Source organism: Ursus americanus, chromosome X (genome assembly GCF_024610735.1).
Source record: "Ursus americanus isolate L20-20 chromosome X, mUrsAme1.1.p, whole genome shotgun sequence".
In the NCBI taxonomy this organism is placed as follows: Eukaryota; Metazoa; Chordata; class Mammalia; order Carnivora; family Ursidae; genus Ursus; species Ursus americanus.
The window spans coordinates 27,758,004-27,778,711 of record NC_142164.1 but is presented as its reverse complement, the minus strand read 5'-3'; the positions used below and the strand labels follow the sequence as shown (position 1 = coordinate 27,778,711).

The window sequence follows — 20,708 nt, the reverse complement described above, 5'->3', positions numbered from 1 at the left end:
AGGAGCCTGATGTGGGGCTCGATCCCGGAACGCCGGGATCACGCCCTGAGCCGAAGGCAGACGCTTAACCGCTGTGCCATCCAGGCGCCGCTAAGTTTATTTTTTTTTAGTAATCTCTACACCCAACATGGGGCTCAAACTCATGACCCTGAGATCAACAGTCACATGCCCTTAAGACTGAGCCAGCCAGGTACCCCCATTCCTTCCCTTACATATATTCTCTCACTGCCTCTTGTATCTATGATTTCTGTTGAGAATTGATTGTTAATTGATGTTCCCTTGTATGTAATAAGTCACTTCTCTTGATGCTTTGAAGGTTTTCTCTTTGTCTTTTGACGGTTTGTTTATAATGTATCTTGGTGTGGATCTCTTTAAATGTATCCTACTTGAGGAAAAAAAAATAAAAGGGGGTGCCTCACTGGTTCAGTTAATGAAATGTGCAACTCTTGATCTTAGGATCCTGAGTTTGAGCCCTGAGGCAGGCATAGAGATTTCTTAAGAAGAAATAAATATGTTTTACTTGGAGTTTGTTGAGCTTTTTGAATGTGTAAATTCATGTATTTCATTAAATTTTGGAAGTTTTCAGAGCCATTATTCTTTCAAATATTCTTTCTGCCCCTTTCTTCTTTCCTCTGGACCTCCTAATATGCATATTGGTACACTTGATGTCCCACAGGTCTCTGTTTTCTTCATTTTTCTTCATTTTTCTTTTTGTTCTTCAGACTGGATTATTTTAATTGCCCTACCTTCAAATTCATTGATTATTTCTTCTGACTAATGAAGTCTTCTGTTAAACCTTTCTTATGATTATTTTGATTCAATTATTGTACTTTTCAGCTCCAGAATTTGTTTGGTTCCTTTCTATAATTTTAATTTTTTTATTGATGTGCTCTATTTGGTAAGACTGTTCTTTTGAGTTTCTGTAGTTCTTTTCCATTGTTTTCTGTTGCTCTTTCACAGCATATGTGATTTATTTTTATTTTTATTTATTTATTTTTAAGAATATTTATTTATTTATTTTAGAGAGAGTACGTGTGCACAAATTGGGGGAGGGCTAAAGGGAGGGAGAGAGAGAATCCTCAAGCAGACTCCCTGCTGAGCCTAGAGCCCGATGTGGGTCTTGATCTCAGGACCCCAAGATCATGACCCGAGCTGAAACCAAGAGTTGGATGCTTACCCGACTGAGCCACCCAGGTGCCCCTATTTTTATTTCTTAAAAGACTTTATTTTTTTAAATCTTTATTTTATTTTATTTTTTAAATTTTGTCAGAGATGGAGAGCACAAGTAGGGGGAGCTGAGACAGAGCAGGCAGAGGGAGAAGCAGACTCCCCGCCGAGCAAGGAGCCCGATGTGGGACTTGATCCCAGGACCCTGGGATCATGACCTGAGCCAAAAGCAGCCGCTTAACCAACTGAGCCCCCCAGGCGTCCCTAAAAGACATTATTTTTAAGTAATCTCTGTATACAACATGGGGCCTAAACTCACAACCTCGAGATCAAGAGTCACATGCTTTCCTGACTGAGCCGCCAGGTGCCCCAAGACAGATTTAAAGTTTTTGTCTAGTGGGGTGCCCGAGTGCCTCTGTTGGTTCAGCGTCTGACTTCAGTTCAGGTCACGATCTTGCGGTGTGGGGATCGAGCCCAGCGTTGAGCTCCCTGTTCAGCGGGGAGTCTCCTTCTCCCTCTCCCTATGTCTTTCCCCCACTTGTGCTGTCTCTCTTTCAACTAAATAAATAAAATCTTTAAAAAAAAATTAAGGTTTTGTCTGGTCAGTCCAGTGTCTGGGCTTTCTCCATGATGGTTGCTTTTAATTTCTTTTTTCCTGTAAATAGACCATACATTCTCAAGTCTTTGCATGCTTCATAATTTCATCTTCTTGAAAAGTGGACATTTTGGGGGTGCCTGGGTGGCTCAGTCAGTTAAGCATCTGCTTTCAGCTCGGGTCATGATCCTGTAGTCCTGGGATTGAGCCCCCTGTGGGGCTTCCTGCTTGGCGGGGAGTCTGTTTCTCCCTGTGCCCCTCACCCCACTCATGTTCTCTCCCTCTCTCTCTCTCTCACTCTCTGTCTCTCTCTCAAATAAATGAATAAATCTTTAAGAAAAAAAAAAGAAAAGTGGCATTTTGACCATTGCAGTGCGGTAACACTGAACAGCCGATTTCTTCCCCCTTCTCATGGGGTTTGTTGTTTCTGTTATGGCTTGTAAAAGTGTTTTATTTACAAAATATGTTGGAAAAGTTACTAAAGACAGTGTATTTGTCACGTGAGGTCATTGAAGTCTCTGTTACATTAGTTTAATGTTTAGCTAGTGATTTTACAGATTTTGAAAACAACTCTTGAGCCTAAAAACCCCGTGTCTCGTCTTTGCAGCTGGGCCCTCCGTGCGCATCGGTGCAGGCCTTCTGCACTCAGACCGTGCACAGCTCTGCCCTTGCCTTCACTTTTGCTCATGCAGAGCTTGAAAGTCAGCCAGAGGGAAGAGCTTAGGGACTTCTAGGTGTCTGGGGACACAGTTGAGTATGTGTCTCCTCTGGGCGTATGCATCTCACCTTGGACATATGTGTAGCCTTTTAAATTGTTAGGATTTTGTGGGAACTTCCGTTTCCCAAACTGGCTTAGTCTTTCCTGCCTGGTTTTTCATTGTGTTTGTTGTTTCCCCTGACTGGTAACCATTATCTCAGGTGACCATTGTTCTTTCATTTGTCTTTAATATGTTTTTGACAAATGCTGCCTTCCTTGCACTCCCTTCTCTATTCTGAGACAGTTCCAGGAAAAGGCAAAATAAAGGCAAGATTTTTGGGGGGCGTCTGGGGGGCTCAGTTGGGTAAGTGTCTGACTTTTGATTTTGGCTCAGGTCATGATGTCAGCGTTGTGAGATCCAGCCCCTCATCGGGCTCTGTGCTGAGCTTGGAGCCTGCTTAAGATTGTCTGTCTCCCTCTGACCCCCTCCATCCCTCCCTATTTGGAGGGGGGGGGGAAGCAAGCTTTTTGTGTTAGTCCTCCAGAAAACCGCCAGCCAGGTCAAAACCAATAATGACAATTCTTTGAGAGCAATATCCACTCTGTTGGTACCAGGCAGTCATTCTTGGAATGTGGACCGAGGCATTCAAGACCTCCAGTACGCTTGGAAGGTGTGAATGCAGCATAGGTAACGGAACATGCCACAAAGCTCTCTTACCACGTCTTAGTCACATTTTTGTTGTTGAAACATTTGCTTGGTTGCTATAAACTTTGTTTTCTTGAGTTCTGATAAAGTTAATTCTGATCATTTTGGTCAGCTTTTTGGGCGTTCTTGTAGAGGGATGGGCCCTTAGGATCCTCTATTCCACCATTTTCACTGATGTCACCCCCACTATTTGTTATTATAATTAATATCTTTTAAAATATAATGAGCAAAAAAGTCATAAGTAGTCTCAAGGTGGCTGAATTCTTTTTCTTTTTAAAATTTATTTATTTGGGGCACCTGTGTTGCTCAGTCAGTGAAGCGCCTGCCTTCAGCTCAGGTCATGATCTCAGGGTCCTGGGACAGAGCCTTGTGTCAGGCTCCCTGTTCGTTGGGGAGTCTGCTTCTCCCTCTCCCTCTGCCCCTCCCACCTGCTTGTGCTCTCTCTCTCAAATAAATAAATACAAATTTAAAAAATAAGTACATTAACTAAATTTATTATTTATTTGAGAGAGAGAGAGAGTATAAGAGCCAAAGTGCGGGGGAGGGGAGGGGCAGCGGGAGGGGGAGAAAGAATTTTGGGGCTTTGATCACACGACCCTGAGGACCCTGAGATCATGACCTGAGCCGAAATCAAGAGTCAGACATTTAACTGACTGATCCACCCAGGCACCCCTCAAGGTGGCTGAATTGTATCTGGGCATAGGCCGTAATACACTAAGCCACAGAAGAATAGTCAATATAGAGGAAGCATCAAAAATCAGGTAATCTAAATTCTAGTGGAAGGCTCTTTCCACTATACTAAATTAAGCTCATGGCCGGCTAGAAAGGTTCTGAGTATAGGTTGGAGAAGTTGTCTGTATTTTAATTTCAGATTATTAGCAAATAAATTTTTTTTTTTTTGTAAAGATTTTATTTATTTATTTGACAGAGATAGAGACAGCCAGCGAGAGAGGGAACCCAAGCAGGGGGAGTGGGAGAGGAAGAAACAGGCTCCTAGCGGAGGAGCCTGATGTGGGGCTCGATCCCATAACGCCGGGATCACGCCCTGAGCCGAAGGCAGACGCTTAACCGCTGTGCCACCCAGGCGCCCCAGCAAATAAATTTCTTTCTCACTTTATTTTCCAGGGAGCTGTCCCTAAGTAGCCAAAATCCATCTTACCACTTACCCTTATTCTAACAACAGATATTACAAGGCTGTGAGGCCACCTTTTGTATTTGTCACGAAATTAGTCTATTTGGTTTCATCTGTAACAAAATTCTTTTTGCCCCGCACTTTTTCCTTCTGGATTGTTGTTTTATAAAGTACATTATTTTTTTCTCTCTGTGACTGATAAGAATGCCCAGGCATTCATTTTGGGTTTGTGCACAGTTTCCTGTCCTCCCTTGATGCATTATTCCAACTAGATTTCTCTCTTCCAGAATCTCTAGTGGTTGTTTCCTTTCCTTTTGGTAGCAGTTATATTTTGTTTACTTCCCCTTAGCCCAAGTAGTTACAAAGTGTGCAAAATGAGTACCCAGAGATCAATTAAAATATTCTTTTAGTCTAGGGCCATTGACTTGTCCATGGTCTGGGTAGAAAAGTGAATAGATAAGAGTGATTTTAGATATTCTACCATTTGCCCCTGTAAGTAGGCTCATACTTACCAGTCTGTATGTCCTGACTATTAGTTTATAAAAATTTAGTATGTATGGATCACCTTGGTGAATGAGTCAGATGGGACTCTCTGTGTCAGTTTATTTTTTCTCATGGACCTCTGATAAGAGCTCATGTTCGGTGTGTTCTTTTTTGTTATTTGTATCTTTGATTTTTGGGAAATTTGGCAAAGAACATCTGACTTAGCCTTAGTGGAAAGAAGGTAAATTGGATATAGCTTCTGATGAGAGTGTGTGCGTGCGTGCGTGTATGTGACAGATTTCATTTTCTTGGTGCCTTTAATGAGGAACTGATATGAGTGTTTTTGATGAAAAAGTAATAGCAAAAAAAATAGAAATGAAGGCTCAGATAGTTATTAATAGGAACTTGGAGTATGTTTAGGTGTAGACATTCTGCTAATATGTGCTATGAAGGCTGAGAAAGAATCTTATATAGGAGAACATTCGAGTTTGTTGTTAATGTGGCCAGTGACACTTCTGAATGCCTTGTAACTCTGGGTGGAGCTTCTTGGCCTCTTGTTATTTCTGCTATCTACAAATAGGTATCAGTTCTCTTTCCGTGCTTTCAGCCAAAGGGCCAAGGAGCTGAAGAATTTATGAATCAGTCTTCTATATACTGTGGCACTTTGCCTGAGGCTAGTTCAAGGCAAATTTAACAATTGTATTAATAATAATAAAAATAATAATAGCGATCAATTATCAGGACATATCAGGTAACAGTTACATTTTATACACTATTTCTACATCTTGCAACCATGGTATTTTTATCTCTGCTATATATAGGAGGAAACTGAGAAACAGAGAGGGGAGATAACTTGCCCCAGGTTTCACAGCAGTGGTTCAAGCCCAGATCTCTCCCTGAATGCAAAGTCTTCTCTCTCTCAACTGTGCCTCAGTGCTTTTCAGACATTCTAGTTTGTTACCAGATAGGCTGCTTTTCTGTTCCTTGTTTTCAAATAGCTTATTGTTTAAACATCTGCCATAGGCTAGCCATTGTGATGACTGTATATTAAGACAGTTGCCTTGCAAGGTAAATATTAATATCCTCATTTTATAGATGAGATGATTTTACATTTTGTCTCCACCTCTCCTTGCTTTTTTTTTTTTTTAAAGATTTTATTTATTTGAAGAGAAAGCATGAGCAGGGGGGAGGGGCAGAGGGAGAAAGAGAAGCAGACTCCCGACTGAACAGGGAGCCTGACACGGGGCTTGATCCCAGGGCCCTGGGATCATGACCTGAGCCAAAGGCAGATGCTTAACCGACTGAGCCACCCAGGCGCCCCTCTCCTTCCTCTTTCTAAGAGTTACCTCTTGCCCTGGCTAGATACCTTTCAGCCATGCTGTGACCCTTCCTTCCCCGTCCTCATTATAACTTCCCAGATGCATGTTCTAGATGATTCCATCATCTTGTTCCTACATGCTCGATGGTGCTAAGGATTTCCTATGTTACCTTTCTGACTTATTAGCACTGCCTGAGGGACCCACAGGCTTACTGCTCGCCGAAAGTATGGCCTGTCCCCGAGCTTGGTGCTCCTCAGCTGTGGTGTAAATTTACGGCATGCGTAACATTTGCCTGGGCCTGTCTTCAAAACACCTCCATGGGACTCATGGGCAAGGGGAACTGGCTTAATCTGCTCAGGCTGCTATAACAAAATCCCGTAGACTGGGTGGCTTAAAGACCAGGCGTTTATTTCTCCCAGTTCTAGAGGCTGGGAAGTCCAAGATCAAGTTGCCAGTATGGTCGAGTTCTGGTGAGAATTTTCTTGCTCACTTGCAGATAGCTTCCTTTTCACTGCCTCCTTGCATGATGGAGAGAAGAGGAGGAAACAGCCTCTATGGTGTATCTTCTAAGGGCACTAATCCCATTTTGTGGGCCCACTCTCATTACTTCATCTAAACCTAGTTATCTCCTAAAGGCCCCACCTCCTAATACTATCATACTGGAGGTTAAGGCTTCATAATATGAATTGTGGGAGGACACAAACATTCAGTCTATAACAACCAACACAAATACATATGCAGGTGCTCATGCTGCTTGCTGTGCTGTGAGCAGTAGAGTCCTCTGTCTTTGGCCGAGGAGTCTTTCCTCTTCTGTCAGTGTCTGTGAATCAGTATGCTTTATCTTTTTAGCTTGTAAGTAGGGTAAAATCCCAGACCCTTCGTGGTTCTTGATCACTACTCTACCCAAGGATTTTCAGTCTGGCTTATGGGAAGAGGCTTTATTCCTAGCCTTGTGTGAGTGTTGGCTCCAATCCTTTCAGGTGGTTCTTTGCCCACCCTTGGTGAGCCTCCTTCCAAGCAGGTTCTCATCAGTACTCTGCTGAATACTCCAGGGGGACACTGTTGCCCTCCCGGGTTCTCTCTGCTGCTCTGTCCTCTCGGATCATCTGGCCTGCAAACTCTAGTCTTCTTGTTCTTCTTGTACTCTCAGTTTCTGCTCCTCTAACCCAGGCAATCCATAGGCATTTCTTCTGTTTTCCCTTTCTGCATCCTGTACGCATCCTGAAAACTCTTTCCAGGCAGTAAACTGATACGGTCATTTGTTTTACCAATTGCTCTTTGTTGCTTGGTGTCCTAAGTCTTGCAAATTTTTGCTTGTCATTGTGTCTGTTTTTTGAGTTGTTTCGGGTGAGCAGATAATAAGTCCCTGTTACTCTATCTTGGCCTGAAGTGGAAATTGAACCTTTTTTTTTTTTTTTTTTTTTTTTTTGGTGAGAGAGTGAGAGAAAGGACGAGAGGGGAAAAGGTCAGAGGGAGAAGCCGACTCCCTGCTGAGGCTCCATCCCAGGACCCTGGGATCATGATCTGAGCTGAAGGCAGATGCTTAACGGACTGAGCCACCCAGGCGCCCCTGAAACTTTCTTTTTTGAATGTGGATCCGATATTAAGAAACAGCCCAGGGGCGCCTGGGTGGCGCAGTCGTTAAGCGTCTGCCTTCGGCTCAGGGTGTGATTCCGGCGTTATGGGATCGAGCCCCACATCAGGCTCTTCCGCTATGAGCCTGCTTCTTCCTCTCCCACTCCCCCTGCTTGTGTTCCCTCTCTCGCTGGCTGTCTCTATCTCTGTCAAATAAATAAATAAAATCTTAAAAAAAAAAGAAACAGCCCAAAGAAAGGAATAAGTAAAATGAATCAGGTTGGTCATCAAGCTGGCTAATTTTTTTGCAGCCCCCTCGTCCAAAAAAGGTGTGGTAGTAGAGTAACCAGCCTACTCTTCTTTCTGTGGTTTAGAATTATTTTTATAAAGAGGAGTTTTAGTGGACTTACTCTACTCTCCCCTCTCGTAGGTTACTAGGCACTGTATGGAGGACTAAACGTTCTGGAAATAAATGGGGGTTATATTTTTACCATCATCCACTCTTCCCCAACACCACAGTTACTTTACTAGTCACTTTGTGACTCTTCCCTTTTTGGCGTCTCTTATATTCTCCCTCTCAGTGTCATGACTGAGCCCGAGGTTCTTATTTCCTTTGGTGTGGATTATCATACCGTACTCCTAACTGGGCTTTCCCTTTTTCTGTCCTTCACGTGAAGGCCAGAGTAACGTTCTGAAAGAAACAAAAACACTAGATCTGACCATGCCCTATTGCCCCTCAAGATGGTGCCCCCTTAAATGTAGAATGCCCAGCCTTCTTTTTGTGCTCACAATTTGATCTCTGCTTTTATTTCTGACTTTATTTTATATAACACAGTTTCTACCATCCACAGAATTAAAATCCTCAGATGATGGCATTGTAAGGTGCCCTAAACTCAAGCCAGGTGAGACAGCTCTGCCTTTCTTGTGCAGGCCCAGCTCTGTCCCATCTTGGTGCCTCTGCTTATGCTGTGTTCTTTTTCGGAAATCGCCCATTTTGGGGCTCCTGGGTGGCTCAGCTGTTAAGCGTCTGCCTTCGGCTCAGGTCATGATCCCAGGGTCCTGGGGTCGAGCCTTGCATCGGGCTCCCTGCTCCATGGGACGCCTGCTTCTCCCTCTCACACTCACCTTGCTTGTGTTCCCTCTCTCGCTGTCTCTGTCAAATAAATGAATAAAATCTTAAAAAAAAAAAAAAAAGAAATCGCCCATTTTGCCTGCCTTTGGAGACATTTCTCAAATAATAACTATTTCATAAGGCCTCCTCAGAGGTCTCCAATTGGAATAAATTCCTTTGTCCCTCATTTTTCCATAGCATGTTGGTTGCACCGTATTAGAGCACTTACCAGACTCTGCTTTGGTTTACTTGAGTGAATGCCTGTCTCCCTCCGTGGCCTGAGTCCCCGGAGTACAGGTGCTAACTGCTTTATTTCTCTTCATATTCATTGTAGCATCTACCCCAGGGCCTTATAACTAGTATGTTCTGAATAAATATTTATTGAATTGAAATTTATTAAATTAGGAAACTTTTGCACCTAAGAATAAATCAGTAACGCTTTCATTTACTGACATCTATAGTCTGATCTGAGCTCAGTGAAATTGCGAGTAAATAATTGGTCTTTGGGTTCTGTGAGGACCCTGCTCTCTTGTGGTGGCTAGCCTCTACCCAGAACTTCTATTTTGTCCCTTGAATGCCTTCCTTCTCTAGGCAATACCCTCTGAGAGTAGCTTCAAATCTAGTTATGCCCCAGATTTATCTGGGGGAGTTTTATTTTATTATTTTTTTTAAAGATTTATTTATTTGAGAGAGAGAGAGAAAAAGAGAGAGAGTGTGAGAGAGTACACGAGTGCGAGTGGGGGGAGGAGTAGAGGGACAGGGACAAGCAGACTCCCTGCTGAGCATGGAGCCTGAGGTACAGCTAGATCTCAGGACTCTGAGATCGTGACCTGAGCCAAACCAAGAATCAATGCTTAACCGACTGAGCCACCCAGGCACCCCTATCTGGGGGAGTTTTAAATAAATAAATAAATAAATAAATCACTTTCCTGGGTTCCATCTCAGAACCACTGAGTTGGAATCTCTGAGGGTGGGGCTCAGGAATTTGCATCTGGCATTTGGTGACACTTAAGCAGAGCCAGACAGGAGATCCACTGCTCTATGCTCTTGAGTCTAGATCATTCCCTATAGTGACCCTCCTGTCAGAATTTATTTACTCTGAGTTTCCAGCTTTTGGGACCCAGGTTTCAGCTAGCTGGTATTTTGAAAAGTGGTTTGATTTATTTTCAAACTCTTCCATACTAAGTTATTAATGTCTTATTTGTCTCAAGGATATTTACTTTTGAATAGGGCTGTCTCGAAGATAATGTAGAAAATATTGCCTCTAAGAAATGGCAATGTTTAGACTTTTTTTGTTGGAAAAAGAGTTGATCCCTATTTATTTATTTATTTATTTATTTATTTATTTATTTGAGAGAGGAGAAGCGGAGGGGGAGGGAGAGGGACAAGCCTACTCCGCACCGAGCATGGAGCTGGACGAGGGGCTTGATCTCACGACCCTGAGATTGTGACCTGAGCCGAAATAAAAATTTGGCCACTCAACTGACTGAGCCACCCAGGCATCCCTAGATATCACTATTTTTATATGAAGTTCCATTTTTGTAGGTAAAAGCATGTTCATGTCTGAAAATAAGTACTAGATGCTTAGAGTCTCAGCTAATCATGGTTAAGGCCTAAGTATGATTATGAGGCTTACAGGACTCTACCCCAGTTTTCTCCAAACTTACTTGATCATCCCTGTCAGTAAATATATGCATGCCTATATATGTATTTATTTACAAAGTACTACATATAATACTGAACATGATAAAACAAACAGAAATAGAAATTAAAATAGATTATATGTAGAAATTTTAATATTCTTTTCCCAAACCCCAATGGATTGGTGGTTTTAAGTATTTATGGAGTACACGTAAACCACTTTTGATACTGTTACTCTTTCTTTTCTGTTCTCACGCTTGGGTTGAGCATTAGAGCCACTTGGGGTGATGGATTCTTGTGCCCTCCCCCAGGTTTATTGAATTAGAATCTCCATGGCTAGAACTTGGGAGCTTCTAGTTTGAAAATGTTGTCCCCAGACAATTCTGACGCCCAGTCAAACTTGGGAAATAACGATTTCACACCAAAGGTCACCTAGTGGCATTTGTTTTCTAAGTCCGTGATTCTCCACCTTGGCTATGCCTTGGGACTACCCAGGCAACTTTAAAAATGCTGATTCCTGGGTCCTACCATAATTGGTCTGAGATATGCCTTGGCATTGGGATTTTAAAGCTCTCCAGGTGAATCTAAGATGTAGCCGAGGTCGAGAGCCACTGCTGTGGTGGTGAAGATAAAAAAGGCTCTTTCAAGCTGTATTAGTATATTTTGATTACAAGTTACACAAACTCAAGCTAGCTTAAGCAAAAAGGAATTTATTGGTTTACCTAAGATGTCTAGGGGTTGTCTCAGTTCAGACATGTCTGGATTCAGGGCCTTAAGCAGTGCGATCATTGATATCACTCTCTCTTTACATCTCTTGACTCCGCTTTCCTTTATATGGTTATGTTCTTGGGTAAGCTTTCTCCACCACCTTTGGATTTGCATGATCCTTACCGTTTGTAGTCTTGGAGAAAGTGAAAAAAAGAACTGTTTATTCTCATAGGTTACATATCAATTTTTAGGGGATACTTTCATTATTCTAGCTTGCTTCAGGTGCCTATGTCTGAACTAACCACAGTGGCTGGACAGATGAAGTTGGATGGGTCACATGCTAACTCAGCTGGTCTGGAGGGTGGGGATTATGAGATGATGGTCTCACCGAAACCTCATGGAATGAGTTTCCCATAGGAAGGGATGTTTGGTTAGAAGAAGAAAGGGGGAAGGAATATTATGCTAGCTAGTGGATATCACAATCCACTACTGAAGTGGACTTTACAAATTTAATGCTGTTTTGATGGTGCTAATGGCACTGCTTGGAATATTTGTAGTCACAATGCCCTAAGACAAATGGAAGGTCTAAGGGTTGAAGACCATCTGTAAGGTTAGTCTTGCCTGAAATCAAGTTATAAATTCTTACATAAGCTAAAAAAAACTATTTCCCTTTCGGATGGAAGTGTCAACTGAATCCTACTTTATGAATTGGCTACATTTTCCTCCCTGCTGTGGGTATTAACTGCTGAGATCTTAGAAAGAACCAAATTCTCTCTGGTCAGAGACTGTGTTTGATGAAAATCTGAAACCCCATGAGCAAATCATCAACTGCTTAACATTCAGTTGCGGAGAAATCCCTTTTTAGGCTGTTGGTTTACAAATTGATAAGGCATTGCTCTTGCTGCAGTGCTGAAGGTAGTGAAATTTGCAGAGCTATTAGAATTCCGATAGTGTCAGAATTGGTAATACGTGAGAGCCTAGCTCAGGGTCCCTCTCTGAGACCATGCGATATATTCACAGTTGAAGGCCTGGCCCTGAAAATCTGATTGTCAATTGGGAAAAGCGCTTTTACAGTTCACTTCCTCTGTAATTGGTTAACACTCTTCTTTCTCCATGGAATCAAGTAATAGAAAAACAAATGCAGAGTAAATAGAATTTCATGCTTGTGCAAGTCACTGGCAAAATCATCCTTGGGTCTTGCAGGAAGAGATGTTCTGTGCAGAGGAAAATTGTCTGGAAGGGAAACATTTTATTTCAGTCTCCTTTCTCTTATTTACTCTGTTTGAAGTTCTGGTTTTAAAATGCTGATTCTTCGCAGAGAGATGTATTGGGAGGGAGGAGACTTTGCACCTGTCCTGGAGATCAGGCAAACAATTGTAGCATTATCAAATGAGTGATTTATTCATGCAGATTTTGAATACTAGAAAACTCCAAGGTTACTTACATAAAAAGAGAGAAGAGCATATGAAAACCGAACTGTTCTCTAAAGTGCCTACTAATTTTACCTGTCGGGCAGAATAGCAGAGTAGACAAAGTTTGCCTTAGCAAAGGTAAATTACCTCAATTCTTTTGGGTCTCTGTGTAGTGTGTGTGTGTGTGTGTGTGTGGTACTTTCTCTCTCTCTCTCTCTCTCTCTCTCTCTCACAAATACCCCACCTTATACTTACTGTCTCACCTTATTACTCTTCTTGCTGTGTTCTATTTGTTTTCCATTGCTGCTCTGACAAGTTACTACAGACTTAGTGGCTTAAACAGTACAAATTTATTCTCTTACAGTTCTGAAGGTTAGAAGTCCAAAATGGGTCTCATTGGGTTAAAAATCAACGTATTGTTGGCAGGGCTGAATTTCTTCCTTAGTGGCTCTGGGGGGTGGGGTGGGGGAATGTGTTTCCTTTCCTTCCCCTTTCCCTTCCCTTCCCCTTCCCCTTCCCCTTCCCCTTCCCCTTCCCCTTCCCCTTCCCCTTCCCCTTCCCCTTCCCTTCCCAGCTTCTGGAGGCTTCATTCCTTGGCCTGTGGCTCCATCCTTCATATTCAAAGCCAGCAGTGACCAGTCAGATCTTTCTCCAGCAGCATCACTCTGGCCTACTCTCCTGCCTCCCTCTTCTACTGTTAAGGACCCTTTTTATTATATCGGACCCACCCAACTAATCCAGGATAACCTCTATTTTATAAAGTTAGCTGATTAGTAACCTTAATTCCATCCGCAGCCTACGTTCCCTTTTGCCATGTAGCCTAACATATTCTTAGAATCTGAGGGTTAGGATGTGGGCATCTTTGCAGCAGTAGGCAGGTAGGCGGGGGGGGGGGGCATTATTCTGTTACCATATATGTCCAGCGCTCCAGGCTTTTATTCTATGCATTCATTGGCTGCCCGGAATTCCTGACACTCAGGTGGGACTGTTACTTCCTAAAGATCTTGGAGTGTAATTTACAGATAGGACACCAGAGGAGGAGCAGAGGTTTGGGTTGGCAAACGGCTTCTCCACTTACAGGTTGTGTAACCTTGGGCAAATCTTGGATCCGCAGCTTCCTCATCCATGCCCTTCTCCCTTTTCCTTATCAAAGCATACCTATTCTCTATCTTTCTAGCAGGAAAACTCATCCAAGCTAAGACGTTAATAAGTGATAATGATTTCATGCATTGTCACTCCCTTCCCTCCAACCCCAATACACATAAACCCTCTCAAGGACTATTTACATTTCCTAAGATGGATTCACTGGGAGGAAGTCATTGTATTAGGTGTGCAGTAAAAGTAAATGGATCAGGCTGCTGACTACCTTTTCAAGCTGACTTTGTCCCTGAACATTTAAGAAGTTATCTATAGGATGAGCAGAGTCCCTGGCTTACCTCAGAGTAGTCTCGGTTTATATCTGTTAATGATAAATTATATGATCACTGTATTTATTTGGCACTTGGCAATGCGAGTGTATTTATAAAATTCTTCTACCTTGGACTTTGATTGAAACCAGGGACATTTTAATTATTTTGTAGTTTCTCCTCTCATTAGCCTAGAATCTGTGTACCATGGCTTCTGGGGAGCTGTTTCCTACTGGCTCTAATTCCATATTTTATATTTCAGCCATCATTATTTTTCCAAGTAAAGTTTGTTGACTCTTACGAACTGAATTGCATCCTTTGGCAAATTTCTGTGTTGAAGCCCTAAGCAATCATTTGACTCTATTTGGAGATAGGGCCTTGAAGGAGGTAATTAACATTAAATGAAGTCGTGAGGGCGGGGTTTCTAATCCAGTAAGACTGGTGTCCTTATAGGAAGAGGGAGAGACATGAGAGATGTATGTGCCCAGTGAAGAGGCCATGTGAGGACACCTGCAAGCCAAGGAGAGAGGCCTCAGGAGAAACCAAACCTGCCAACACCTTGGTGTTAGACTTCCAGCACCCAAAACCGTGAGAAATAAATTTCTGTTGTTGAAGCCACCCAGTCTGTGGTCATTTGTTGTGTTAGCCCTAGCAGACTGATATGTCATCTATATAAGAAGCAGTTAAAGATCTTGTTAAAAATGCAGTTTCCTGAGTGCTGTTTCAATTTTAATCAGAATCTCTCTGGTTGGGGCTCACGGAAGCTCTGTGTTTTCCTTAGGTGATTCTTACACACACTAAATTTGAGAACCGCTGAAACAGGGACCTCAGGGTACTAGGAAAGGGGGGGCTTTTTTTCCCCACGTGTCTATATCATGGTTAAGTTTTTGTTCTCTCTTCAGGGACTTTCTACCTGGGTGTTAGCAGAAAATAACAGGGATGGAATATTCTAATTATCTTGGCATATCTTGAGGTATCAATGAAAATTGCAGAAAGCCTGGAGGCTATGGGGACTATATGTGAAAGATGAATCAAGGAAGAGAGGAATATATCATTTTAGGGGGAGGAAGTATCAAAACTAATGTAGAATTAGCCCTTTAAAAAGGTCATGGGGAAAGCTTTTGAGGCTGTATTTAACCACTGCTCACCTCTCTCCTTCTTCCTCCTTTGGAGCTGGTGAATAATACTTGGACTTCCTGCTTCGTCCCTTTCCTTGAGGGCCCTTCAGAAGCTTTGGCTTTCATGTCTTTGTGTCTTAACCAACCTACCTCTCATAGAAGCAATTAGCCCCCAGAGATTAAATCCCATCTCGGTGGAGGCTAGATTAGTGACAAGGCAGCTAAGAGAAATGGACTCAGTTGATAAACGTTCTAGTCTGTAAAGCTTGAGATCTTCATGCCTCAGAAGTTAGGTTACATCCTTAATGTCAGACCTAGTTGTAATTAGCATGAATCTCTGCCCATTCCATGGTCTGGATAAGTTCAAAGCCTTCTCCTGGATCCCTAGAAATGCGAATTTCCTCCGAATAACCTACTTGCACAAAGCATTTCTAAGCAGTATAGATTTTACTGAAATTTTGCAGAGGATGTGGAGAATAATTTACAGGGCAGTGTAAATGACTTTCACATGTACTGTAGGCAGTTCTTAACTATCCATTGTTACCACAACCCTGTGGAGTTTCACTAGCCTTGTCCTCTGAACCCAGTTTCTTTCTACTTTGACAATTCCTTTTGTATTCACTCATATTTTAAGATAACAACAAAATTCCTCCCCCATTTCATTCAGAGCAACAACTTCCCCCCCTCATACTTGATGCTACCTGGCTATCCAGGGTTGGCTTTTTTTGTTTTTGTTTTTGTGATTTTTGGTTTTGGGTGGGTGTGGTGGTAAGGAGGGTCACTTTCTCTCCTTCTGGTTTATGCATTTACCAAGGCAGTCTTTCAATTCAAGACTGTGCTAGTCCTCTTTTTTTTTTTTTTTTTAAGATTTTAAAAAATTTATTGAGAGAGAGAATGTGCTAGAGAATGTGCTAGTGCAAGCCGGGGGAGGGGCAGAGGGAGAGAGAATCTCCAGCAGACTCCCTGCTGAGCATGGAGCTCAGGGCTGCATCTCAGGACCCTGAGATCATGACTCGAGCTGAAACCCAGAGTCGGACACTTAATGAACTAAGCCACCCAGGCTCCCCAAGACCGTGATTTTCTTGAGAGAAACTAGTGACCCAATTTGTCTTGATCTCATTTTTCACAAAAATAAAACTGCTGTTATTGCCATGGAACAGATAGGGATATGGTATAGCTAAATGAAAAGAGTATTATACCAGACAGTGAATAGAAGGAAACTAATTTTAACTGAATTTGGCCTTTCCAGCACAAGGTATGTGTTTTATGTTTTATTTAGTCCTCACAATGTGAAGTAGGTTATTATTACTAGCCCATATTATGAATGAGAAAAATAAAGGATCAGAGAGGTTAAGTGACTTCAGCTAATGAAAGGAAAATCCAGTATTTAAATTCAGGTCCGGGTCTGCATGTAATTTTCACTATTCACTGTATGCCTCTGCATCTGGAGTCTTGGGTCCAAAGTTCTCATGGTTTGTGTACCCATGGAAAAGTCATGTTCCCTCTGAGTTCCTTAACTATAAAACAGGGAGGCTGGATTAAATGGTTTCTAAAGGCCTTTTGAGCGCAGACAGTACCTTCTGTCACCTCTCCGTACATCATTTGACAAATAAAACTGGAAGCTATAGTATACCTTAGTTAAGGCAGGGTCTCATTAAGATCTGGATCCTGCGTTTTATTGTCCTACCCCTGAAGTGGATAACTTATATATAATTTAATTATTTCTGTATTGGAGATTGAATTTTTTAATTTTTTTAATTTTAATTTTATTTCATATTTTAGGTCCAGAATCTTATTAAAAAGTTGGATTAATTTACTTCAGATTCTATTTTCCAAATTTTGAAATATTTTCAACCTTTGAAATGGGAAGGCTGGATGGTCTTTGCAATGCCAATGAGTTACATGGCAACCTTGCCCTTGGTTTTAAGAAGCAGGATCACGCGTGTTCGGATCAGCAGGTCTCTTATCTGCAGCTATCAGTCCTTAACTGTGAAGGCTGTTTCTCATAGTAAGCCTCATGGCCTGAAATGCTGCCATCTCTCCTGACGGCTGTGTTGGTAAAGTAGGAGGACCAAAGACAAAGACACCCACTGTCATGATAAATACTCAGACCAGGCTGTACCACCACAGTGGCCAATGTAGAGGAGATTGTGGAGCCTGTATGTGGTGGAAAAAAAGTCACTGTATAAGATGCCATTGATTCAGGGGTTTGGTGGCTAGATATTGGCTGAGTCGTCATCCATGTGAAGAGGAGGGGATTGATTGGAGGGTAGCATACAGAATCCTATTTGGATTTGGTTGAAAGAGGAAGAAAAGGAATTTCTCAGGAGAGATTCTAGAATTTGTGCTTTATTGTATAGAATTCAGTTATTTGGGTTATGTCATCCTTGTCTGGCTAATCCTCTTCCAAAGAAAAAACCAAAACCAAACCCCAATGATATAGATACCACTTAAATTTACAGTGTTTTATATGCATTATTTTGTTTCACCATCACAACAACCCTAGATAGATACGTAGGTAGGTAGATATTATCGTTCAAATTGTATAGATGGGGAATGTGAAGCTCAGTGAGGTTAAATGACTTTCCCAAGGTCGTATAGCTAGTAAGTATCTGAACTAGAATGTGAACTTGGATAGTCCTCTTCTTCCTATTCCCTTCCCCCTTCCCTGCTCTGCTTACACCATTCCCACTCAGCCTGAATATCTGATGATTATCTTACAGAATCATTTGTGAAATAGTTTCCAAGAGAGTTAATACCAGTGGGTTAAATAAATAAATAACGGTAGACTGATTAACTGATGAAGTAATTAAGTATTCAGTGAGTTCTTGTGCAGGCTCTGGGGATACAGTATTACAAAAATACGAGAATAATGCTTGCCCTCATGAAACACGGAATCTAATTGCTGATGATGTCTACACTGATAGCCACTAGCTAAGAGCAACAATTTAAATTTAAATTAATTAAAATTAAATACAATTAACTCATTGTCTTGGTCACACTAGCTACATTTCAAGTGCTCCATAGTGACCTACAGCTAGTGGCCAATGTACTAGACAACAGAGATATAGAGCAGTTCCATTATCATAGAAAGTTCTATTGGACAGTACTTAGTAACAATTGTATTGTGAAAAAAGAGGACAATGTATTATTATTATTATTATTATTATTTTTAAAGATTTTATTTGATTGAGGGAGAGAGTGCATGTGAGCGAGCTGGGAGAGGGTCCGAGGCAGCAGGAAAGGGAGAGAATCTCAAGCAGACTCTGTACTGAATACGGTGCCCGATGCGGGGCTCTGTCTCACGACCCTGAGATCATGACCTGAGCCGAAATCAAGAGTCAGATGCTCAACTGACTGAGCCACCCAGGCGCCCCATGTGTTTAATTACTTAATGGAGCTAGTCTGGGAAGCTTTACTGAGGCAAGTGACATTTGAGCTGAGCTTTCAGTCAGAAAGAGATAAGCCAATATTTCTAGGCCATGATTCTTCCACAGTTACTCCCTGATGGGAGGTAAAGTAACGAACGCTCATAGAATTACAGCAGTGAGGTGGATTTGTTCAGCTTGTCAGGGTATAAAGACACCCACCTTCTGCCCTCAATGGACCCAGCCTTAGGTAAGCAGGAGAGAATAGACTAGAAGAAGGTCCAGAGCTGTCTCCTATCTGTGCCTGTTAGAGTCAGGACAGTGGAGCCTGAGGCCATAATCCCTGCAAGGGAGCACCTGCCTTCATTTTTGGTGTTCTGTGAAGCAGTTCTATATTTTTCTTTGAAATATTTTGGGGAGATCCAAGCCTAGGCACTAATATTTAGTTTGGTAAAACACTGGTAGGATTCAGGATGTTTGGGCAAAGTTGGGGAAGAAGGCCGAGCAGGGGAGAAGGCGCTTGTGCTTGGGCGCCTGCGCCGTGTGGGGAGGTACTTGCTGCAGGAGCTGCTTCTCCGGCCTGCACTGGAGAGGGGAGAGGTACTTAGCTACTCAGACCTCTGCGGGCAGGAAGTTCGGTTCGAGTGCATCAGCTGGCCGAGATGCAACCCCGGGTGGCACGCTGGTAGATCTTTACATGAATTAGAACGGAATGTGATCCCCCTAATTGTCGTCCATCTCTAGCTCATCCTTCAGGTCTGTTGTCTCTCTCTGTCACCTATCACTATCATCTGTTACATATCTAGATCTGTCCTCCAAAAGTCCTTGGCAGGATTTCCAAGGCTCTCCAATTCCCAGATCCTTCCTTTCTGTGTGTTCCACTCAGGCTCAATTTCTTTTTCTGACCAGGGCGCCATGGAGCAAGGTGTGGGAAGTCTGCCCGTTTTTCCGCTGTCGGCATCGTGCGCCCTGGATATTTCATGCTTGCTTTGCAGAGAGAGACACCACGGCCTCCAGAAGATGAATTTGACTGACTGATAGTCATGTCAGTAAAAACTGCCAATAAAAACTACCTCTTGGGTATCATAGAAATGGGCAAAAAGTCGGGGTGATTGCAAGAACTCGTCAACTCTCAGCCAGTGACATTGGTATCGTGCGGATGTCGCAGTACTGGGAATTGGAATGACTCAGTTCTCCAAATGCTTCCCAGTTTTTAAATCCCAGAAACAACTATGTCAGCTTCTGCACATCTGCCTGCTGTTTGTCTCACTTGCATATTAAAGGGCTTTTTAAATGCATCTCATTGCTACTGTGTTTCCTGGGTGGGGGGGTGTTCGAGTTTTTTCTGGAAATGCTAGTCTCTTTCAAAAGTACTGCTTCTTCCCCTTCTTTCTTTGAGCATCCTGCTTGCAGCTGCCCCTCAGAGACCTTGACTCACTGGTAATGGCTGGAATCCAGGTCCTGTCTCTCTCGGTTTTTGTTGCGTGTTCTGAGCTTTGTCAGAGCCATTCTGTATTTGATTTATCTTCTGCCGGGATGGTGGCTCCATATTCAATCTGTGTGCCAAGTGCTTCTGAGGCAGCGTTTCCAAACCAGATAATTTAATTTCTCCATTTTCAGAAAGCAAAGAGCAAGCCACCTTATTAACTGGAGATGTGCTTATCTGGTGCTGCGTGGGGGGCTGACATTATCCCTCTGAATCTTAAGAAGCTCAACTTGTTCCTGAGGTTTAATTTTCCTTCTTAAAATCTCTGTGCACCCTGACCCCCACACATGTCCTCAGACACAGACACACATAACGTACTTGCAACTCCAAATTCTAGTAGTTCTTTGAGGCTCACTTTAAGGCTTGTCCTCTCCATGGACTCTTCTCCGATTAGGGAACCCGTAGTGTATTTTCTCCTCTCCTCCGGTACATGACGTCTGCAAAACAGTCTCACACTTGCTTATTATACTGTCTTGTATAATCCTCTCCAGTTGGAGAGTAAATTCTTAGAGGGCTCAGTCCATATCTTATAATTCTCCTGGTGATTACTTTATTCATTCATCTATTTAGTGAATATTTATGGAATACTTAACATAGTAGGTCCTGTGCTAGGTACTGGAGCTTTGAAGATAATGATTAACACGCAGTGCCTGCCTTCAAGGCGTGCCCAGTCTGGTAGGGGAGATGAATAAACACGTAAGTGTAATCATGTATTCTTGGTGCTAGGATAGGAGTCAAAAGAGAGTGTAGGGAAAGTATAAAGGAAGGCATAGGGGCCAGTTCT

The 20,708-nt window shown here is 42.5% G+C and overlaps 1 long non-coding RNA gene across 2 annotated transcripts in view; it reads left to right on the top strand.

Annotated features, from left to right (window-relative positions):
• LOC123796548 (uncharacterized) overlaps nt 1–19,926 on the top strand; it is a 46,186-nt gene extending 26,260 nt beyond the window's left edge. For both annotated transcript variants that reach the window (XR_015723292.1, XR_006780774.2), the window contains exon 4: nt 19,348–19,926. This is a non-coding gene — a long non-coding RNA (uncharacterized LOC123796548). The remainder of the gene's footprint in view (nt 1–19,347) is intronic.
• Nucleotides 19,927–20,708: the final 782 nt, after the last annotated feature.